Below are 8,466 nucleotides of genomic sequence, written 5' to 3' on the forward strand. Positions count from 1 at the left end.
CCGGGGCAGCCACTAATTGGCGCACCACTCGGCCGCGACGACCGGTCGCGCTCCCGCCGGGACGGGCAGCAGCGTCAGGTGCCCGGCCACCACCACGTGCGGGCTCCGCGAACGCGGCCATCGGTTGCGACGACGCTTGCCGAGGGCGGCGCCCGGCATTCCGGGCCGTCGCCACCATGCACGGGGAGCTGGCGCACGTGGCAACAACGCGCTGTACCCAACTGCGCTGACGGCGTAAACAAACCCGCCGTGATGCCGGCGCGCACCCAGCCACAAATGCGCACCAAAATAGGTCTCGGAGCTCGCCGTGAGCGGCGATTTCGTCGGCTGTAAACTGCAAAGCGTGCGCAAGAGCTGCACGCTTACGCTGTTTTCAAGCATATCCGCTACAGCGAGCACCCGACCGCCACTCCGCTAATTACTAGTCGTCAGGCGCCACGCATATGAGCTCATAAACGAAAGCGGCAACGAGACACGTGAAAGATGCGGCCCGCAGCATGCCCGCAGCGCGAGGGGCGGCCACGTGTTACGCCGCCGCGTGTCGAAAGATGCGTCACTCGCCCGAAGACGGTGCGTAACCGCCGTCATGCGCGTGCATCATCTATCAGCGCTGCTTCTGACTGCCCCACTTCAGTCACGCGTGGTTTCCGCGGCTGCGCCCGGCATCGCAGTTTCGCAAACATTGACTACACACGTTTGCGTATGCAGCTTCGCAGACACCGCACACACAGACGAGCCTCACCAGTAAATACAAACAAGTGCGAGTTGATTAAGAAAGAACAAGCGAGGAAATTCTCGGGAAATCACGGGCTGTGTTGGGACGAGGTTACAAGTGAGCACTGTGCATTGTCACAGACATACGCATACCTATAGCATGCGTGAGTATCGCTGAAAGGGTACGGTAATACTACGACGAAAGCAAAGATGGTGTGTCAGTTCGGTGTGAAAATGAGGGTGCTGAACCTGCGTTCGTCCTGAAGTAATCACGCCCACAGTTCAGTGACCTGCAAGCTTGAGTCTTGACGGCACACCACTTCAGCACAACACTGTCAGAGCTCAGCCTTGAGCTGCTGTAAAATTGATCTTACCCGAAAAAATACTTCAACTGAAATTGTAACCACTTAGCAATGCTACCCAAACAAAGACTATTGTCTCAGACAGTTAGCCAGGGAATACGAGTTGCACAAAGGGAGCGCAAAAGGCTGCTGCAACGCAACCGCAGACAGGCGTACAAAGAAACGCGCACAAAGGACACCCGCTGTTTCTGTGTGCGTGTTTTCCCTGCATGCTTGCCTAATTTCTGTGTAGCTGTTTTGCTTTGCCAGTACAGGGCTGGTTTATTGCCGCCTACTTCGAGCACTTTCTCCAATGGAAAAGAAACTTCACGCACTATAGACCACTCTTGCAGAATCTGTGACATCATCAGCGTGCATCAATGAAAAGACAAACACGTAAAAGAACATGCACACATCAGCCACACGAGAAAACGTGCAAGAAAGCAGTAAAAAACAAAACAAAAAAACTTGCTGACGACAGGTAACAAGACGTCATGAGTAAAGTACTCAAGGCGATAAACACATCGCGAGCCTGCTATGCCCTGTGGTATTCGTCGCATTCAACTCTCTAGGTGTAAATGCCACATTCCTCGCGCAGGTACACCTGTGTGCGCAGCCGTGTAAAGTCGCGCGACTGCGAAAATGAGGTGAATAACGAATGACGCGGAGACATGCACCGCCGAATAGCAACGTCGAAGCAAACAGTTAAAGGTTTAGCAGTTTCACAACACCGCAGGGAGCACAACGAAGGCGTTCGTCAAAAAAGAAAAAAAATATAGAGGCGGTGGCACTTACAAAAACATCGTGAGTGCATTTCAAAACATAGCCGTACACCGTGGTACGTATTTTCGCAGAAGGCGCCACAGCCTTCGAGGAAAAGCTCACATCCTTGGCGAGGAATTGTTCAGAAAAAAAAGCTGATGAAGATACAAAGGAAATATGACGTCCTTGGGGATATCTGCCATCGGTCGAATTTAGTTTTTTTTTTTTTCGGACGAATAAAGCCAGACAACATCAAAGAAAAACAAAATTAGAGGTAACAGCAGGATGCGAAAGGAGGAAACACTACTTTCTTTGAACGCACGACTGGCGGCGGCGTTAAGAAAAACGTGACTGAGATTCCGCTAATAGCGTTTCCGGCGGAACACGGCGAACTGTGGAACGCCACAAGGAGCAAAACACGCGATACAATGCGCAGATTTCACGTTCTTCTTACAACGTCGGAAGTCAACAGCGCTGGTTGCACAAGTTCGTCCACACTGCTGGGCAAAAGGCAGCGAAGTCCGAACACCAGGCGCTTTCACAGAGCAGCTGCAACCCGACGCGCACGTAAAAGAGTTCTCTAAACCCTCCCCGAAGGCGCAATTTGGCGGCTCATCTCCTTTCCGGAGTCCGAGCGAGTGGCGGCCCATGAGACGTGGTTATGGCTCGAGAAAGCAACCTTCGGAAGAGAGCAGGTAAAAGGGAAGAAACATGGTGGCTATTTTGGGCACGCACAGCGACCCCGGTGGCCCCGGCCTGGCCCTAAGTGTGCGGCCTCACCCGAGACACCGGGCGAGCGGGTCAGAGGAGCGGCCGGACTAATTGCGGGCGGATCAGCGAGCGCCGATAAACACTTTTCCCGCTATTCAGGGGCGTCAGGAAGACCGCAATTAACGTGTGATTCCAGTAATTACTATCATCAATGCGCGCAAGGTTCCCGCCCAGCGGCGGCGCCCGAAGAAGGGGTAAATTTAATTGCTACGTTTCCACGACGCGGTGAGAACAAGGCGATGACAGAGCCGCTGAACGGCGCTCGCCAGAGAGAGAGCGGTTCGTGGCACGCGTCCGGTGTGACGGGGGAGCCGGCAGACACGGCCGAGAGCCGAGCGCGCGCGTAGTACTGTGCTGCGCGAATGCGGCATCGTCGCTAAGTCTTTTCAGCCACATCGATGCACAAAACGTACGCAGGTATAGTGAACAGGAATGCGCGCCGATTTCAAGATCATTAACATCCGCTATGTATTTCATGCATCTTGCTTACGCTGGTCTCTTTGTATTGACCATTCTGCTCGCGTCTTTCAGAGCGTAAACGACGACTGCACTAAGCTTGAAGAATACAGCCGCAAGCAACAATCGAGTAGCGCTAACTGAAGCCGTGCTTCGATACCTGGCCTACGACAGTGCGTGTGAAAGCCACGGCTGTACAAGACCCAACATGTGCCGATAGACACTCGAAGACTGCAAGCAAAGTACACATCCTGCAGGCAGAAAGGTGCAATCACTGGGCAACGTAACAGTGCACCGCGTCCGCTCACAGTGTATCCGTGCACACACGCTGAACAGCAAACCCACTGCGCACACCTGCCGCGGCCTGCTTCGAAGCCCGGCGAAAACACGCGATCCATCAGACAGCGCAACACTTGGCCGCGCGCGCCGACATGCCTGGCTACAACAGCCACAGCACGAGCTGGCCGGCAGCCAGAGGCATGTCTGCGTCCGCCGCACGCGAGGGACTCACCTGGCGGTGCTGGTGCAGCGCAGGCTGGCGGCCCTCATGGCAGCAGCAGCCCCTCCGGGAGAGACAATGGCACACTGCTGCCGCGGCTCCGCGAGCGACTGGCGCGTCGGTCGGGCCTCTTCCCGTCAGGCTCGTTCTCGGAAGGGTCCGGCGCTCCCTTTCCGTCCGGCGGCCGCCGCTTCCATTGGCGGCGGCGGCGCCCCGGGGGCTGCCCGCGCGGCCGCCGGGCGGGGCTAGCGGGCGCTGCCGCCGCCGCTGACGCCGCGCCCGGGACCCGGCACTGCGGCCGGGACACCTCGCGTTGGTGCAACAGGTTACGCGCCGCGCTTGCTGCGCGTCTCTGCTACCGCCGTCTTTCTGTCACTGATCGTACACGCAGAGGTTGGGCTTCCTGTGTCGCGCCTCAGTCGCGATGCCAGCCTCAAGACCGAAACACTTTGTGCCGACAGCGTTTGGGATCCATACGCTATTTTTGTAATTACTTATTGCGGGTTTTTGTGAACGTCTCTTCGTTTCATTTTTTTTTTCTTGTGCGGCACAAGAGAATGTTGCCCAAGTGTAAAAAATAGGGCATGGTGCGTGAAGTCGCACCTGTGCTAGGTAATGCGACTGATGGTTATTGGTCATTACGTTATGAAAAAAAGCTGCGAGTAAACGCTAGCCCAAAACCCACGTAGATGCCCGTTTCCTTCAAATGTTCGCAGAAAATTGCATGTCAGGAGAATTCTGTGCTAATCAGCAAGTGAGAATGGGAGCGTTTGGTGATGGCTCGTTTGACGCCGGATAATGATCACGAGCTGTTAAGTGACCTGGTGCCCGCAAGTCGACCGCGGCCACATTCCGAGCATAGCGAACTGCGCGAAGGAGAGGTAGTTAATAGCACATTCTTTGTTAAAGGCGGCTTCGTCTCTGCTGACAGAAGCCCAAAGCCGGGAAGATTTATTTGCTCAATGAAAGTGGTGTTATCTGCTCGGCCGCCTCTTATCCGCTGAGCCGACGGAGAACTGGGCAGAGGGTCAATAAACGTCGCTGTTGTCCCGCAACCGACATGCGGGCTGTCGACAGCATCGCGACGGCTCTCTCCGTCTTCCTGTCGAGAGCCGACTCACCTGGGCCTCACCCAGGCGCTTCGTGAAAGAGAGCATGTGCCACGTGGGTTTGTCTCAGCGTGAAGCGAAATTGGGCCTCGGCGGTTTATCGATTAATATCCATTTAAATGACTTAGGCTTCAATTACGACTAATTTTTTGAAAACGCTTTAAACGACATAGTAATAATAACAGTTTTATTCGAAAACAAAGTTCCATCAAATTAAAATTCAAATAATTTAAACACAGATTAAAAGCAAATAACAGATTTATTATAGAGAGAACAGAAAAAAATTAGTTTTCGATTATTGATACATAATACATGTGGAATGGGCATGCATGTTCGCCATATTTGGTTCGTATACGCACACGGAAATGAGCGAAGCGTGGCCCCTTGAAATTATGCGTGCGGCCGAAGAGAATGGTTTTCGCGCTCATTTAACATTCCACCTCTCGCAGTATATGACTTTTCAGTCCACTTACGTTGATTCGCTGATGGCATATTCAGAAACTCCAATGATGAAAGCTGCAGTCCCACAGTGTTATAAAGGGAGACTGATATGAGCTTAAAGCCATAGACGTCAGTGCGATTGCATCTGTGCAGTGTCGATGAACTGACAGAGAAGAAGAAGGGTACTGTCAGACGGAAAGCCTGTGCTTTTCTTTCTTTTTTTTCTGGGCATTATATCAACGATCGATCTATTAATCGATCAACTAACCGAATGAACCACTGGTGATCAGAAACTTTTCTCCTGTCGCTGCCCTTCCATTCGTTATCCCATCATTCTCTCCTGGCCGCTTCAATCGGCGACCTTGGACGGGCTTCATCCACACGACGGCTTGGAGTGTGCTCCGTATAACGGCTCACGCCATAACATTATGTGCTACTGTGACAGTCACTGCGAAGAACTTTCGCGTCACGAACGCCATGTTCCAAGAACATGCAGCAGTCTGTGGAAGCCTCCCACGACGGAGGGCAGAAGTGCGACAGCCTCGTCCGTGTGTTGTGCGATGTCGGTGCACTCTGAGAACTTCACGTAGCCGAAATTAATCCGAGCCCTCCACTACGGATTCTCTCATAGCCCACGTGCAGCCTTGGGACCCTAAGCCACGCATACCGTACCATACTGTATACAACCCGATTTTACCCGATTCTTGCAAGCCGAAAATACTTCTTAAAAATCAGGTTAAGCCCGATTTTTACCCGAAATTGCGCCTTAAAAAAATCTAGTTTTCCAGTGCACTAATATGGAGACAAAATAAGCTGACATCATGCACTTATTCCAGAAGAACTTTTGATGCGAAAACACTAATAATCCGGTGGTTCTGACATGAGCAAAATCGTCTGTTTGTCTGTCTGTCCCAGACCAACCTGGATTGCACAAATTCCACCGGTGGCAGCACCTGCCATCTTGCGCCGTGCTTTCGCACTGTATACGAATGTTGTAAGCATCCTCTCCCATTTTTCAGTTAAATGATGATTTTCACGATGCGGCTTAATTTGGACATAAGTAAGGAGGGAGAGGCTAAAACGCGGGTACATTGTATCAAGAGCTACTCACGCTGAAGACGCCTTTCTCCAAAGCTCTCGTGCGCTTAAAATCGGTGGTGTGTGATAATAAATTCATGTTTAAGCAGTGTACAGTACGGTCCACTGTTAAAGGGAACGTGCGATCGCGTGGCTTCCGCGCTTCGTTAAGCGCTGCCGCCCAGAACGCGCGAGAATTGACGGCACAAATTGCATGCGCAATAAGCATGTCAGCTGGGCTTTTCGCGCATGTGCCTGATTCCGCCCATTCTCGCGACATCTAGGCAACATGGCTTCGCGAAGCGCGGAGGCCACGCGATCGTATGTTCCCTTTAACAATGGACCGTACTGTACAAAGGGAGGCAAGTCCTGTACGAACGCGGAAGTGTTACGCAGGAGAAGCAGATGTACTCGAAGAAATAACTGTATTAATTTAAAAAAGAACAATATTTGGTTTGATGAACCGTTTTAGTGCAACCTGCCATCTCCGTATTATTTGCGGAATAATCAGCCAAAAAAGAGGGCCAAAAACGTGCGCTCATGCAATTTATATCGGTATTTCAAAATAATTCAGGTCAAAAACTACCCGATTCGGTGAATTTTTTGCTTAATAACCCGATTTCTACCTGAATTTGAGGTAAACAATAACACCGATTTTCACTCCCCCCCCCCCCCCCTATTTCCAAAAAAAATTCATACCTGGAAACGAAGGGCCGTAAATACCATACCATACCATACCATACCATACCATACCATACCATACCATACCATACCATACCATACCATACCATACCATACCATCGCCCAACCCGCCGCGGTGGCTCAGTGGCTTTGGCTTTCGGCTGCTGATCCCAAGGTCGCGCGTTCGATCCCGGCGGCGCCGGCCGTATTTCGATGGGGGTGAAACACAAAATCCCCGGTGGTCCGTACGATGTCAGGTCAAGTTTAAAAAAAAAAGCAGTTAATCCGGAGCCCTCCACTACGGCGTCCCTCGTGTCCATGAGCAGCTTCGGGACGTTGAAACATGCAAACAAACGAGCCAAATCAAAGCCTGCCATTGCGCTATATACGGCAATAAAATGTGCGCCCGCCGTCTGGTGACATCCGGTGGTCGGAGGTGTAGGAAAAATTTCATTACTAGCGCCCCGCGAAAAGGAGCGAATGAAGCGAGGGGGTATGCGAAATAGGCTGAGGTCATGGTGGCGTCACATGTGTGTGTTATATATGTGTGCTGGGCGGAAGCTGAGTACATTGCATCATCACAGGCAGGCGCAGAAAAAGAGTAGTGGATAGATAAGGCGCCCCAGGCTAAGCAGGGTGCAGTAACGCTCCGGTTGGATTTCTTTATACAGTTCAAAGCGCTACAGTCCAGGCCTGGAGTCTTTAGCCAACAGTGATGGTTTACTGCATTTTTAAAAACGGATTTACTTTTACTGCAGCTGCGATCTGAAAACAAGGAATCATACTGGTCCTTTACAAGGGCTCTTCACAAAGGGAGGTAAACGTCCGCAGTCGAGATTTGGTACATCATTACCCTCTTGATGCAAAGCAGCGGCCGCGATATCGTACATAAAGGAAGTTCCTCGATAAGCCACTGCGCTCCAGAGTACGTTACCCGTCTTGCTGAAACCCGTGGCTGCGGCAGATAGCATTCGTATTGTGAGTGGCTTCATCGCGTAGATGCTTGAATTGGATGTTTGAATTATTTGACGTGAGAACGTATACTGAGTGAAATTTTCCATTTTACCTTTCACAAGGCGACCTATCGAACGAATAAGGAACGTCAGTCGAGTGATTTTCGAAGCCAATCTTCTCTCTAAACTGTCCTCCTTCCCCGTGCAATGTCGTCTCCGCGCCTTGTAATTGGAGCGGAAGCGGGGGTACCTGTTGGAGCTCTGACCGTACTGGCCGAACACTGGCCGAACACTTTAACTGCAGTCCCTCTTCACCCCTGGACGACATCGGTACGATGCCACTTGGCACGCACGAGGAGGACCTGGCTCATTCTGTTGGCAAGCCCAGTGCCTGCCAAGGGTACATCGAGATACGTGGGTCGAGCTTGCTCACGTCGGACAGGCGCACGCGGATGCCCTCTGCGGCAGGTCCCGTGAGGGTTATGGGAGAGGAGGATGATGATGGTAGTTCAGCCTGCCATTTCCATGTTGTTTATGAAAATTAATGATCAAAAATTCAACATGTTATATCCCAACTTCCGGTGTCTCGTTCTTTCGCTGGTGAAGTTATGTCTGATGTACACCAACCAGCCCACATTGGTACCTTGTTGTAGATTGTTATT

The 8,466-nt window shown here is 51.7% G+C and overlaps 1 protein-coding gene across 1 annotated transcript in view; it reads right to left on the reverse strand.

The window, feature by feature from the left end:
* The window catches only part of LOC149350456 (twisted gastrulation protein homolog 1-A-like), a 38,485-nt gene extending 34,796 nt beyond the window's left edge, over positions 1–3,689 (reverse strand). Inside the window, exon 1 of the mRNA XM_089579489.1 lies at positions 3,556–3,689. The gene's annotated coding sequence lies outside the window, so the exon portion shown is untranslated. The remainder of the gene's footprint in view (positions 1–3,555) is intronic.
* Positions 3,690–8,466: the final 4,777 nt, after the last annotated feature.

The sequence above is a fragment of the Amblyomma mixtum genome, chromosome 3 (genome assembly GCF_055824585.1).
Source record: "Amblyomma mixtum isolate Tamu chromosome 3, ASM5582458v1, whole genome shotgun sequence".
Lineage (NCBI taxonomy): Eukaryota > Metazoa > Arthropoda > Arachnida > Ixodida > Ixodidae > Amblyomma > Amblyomma mixtum.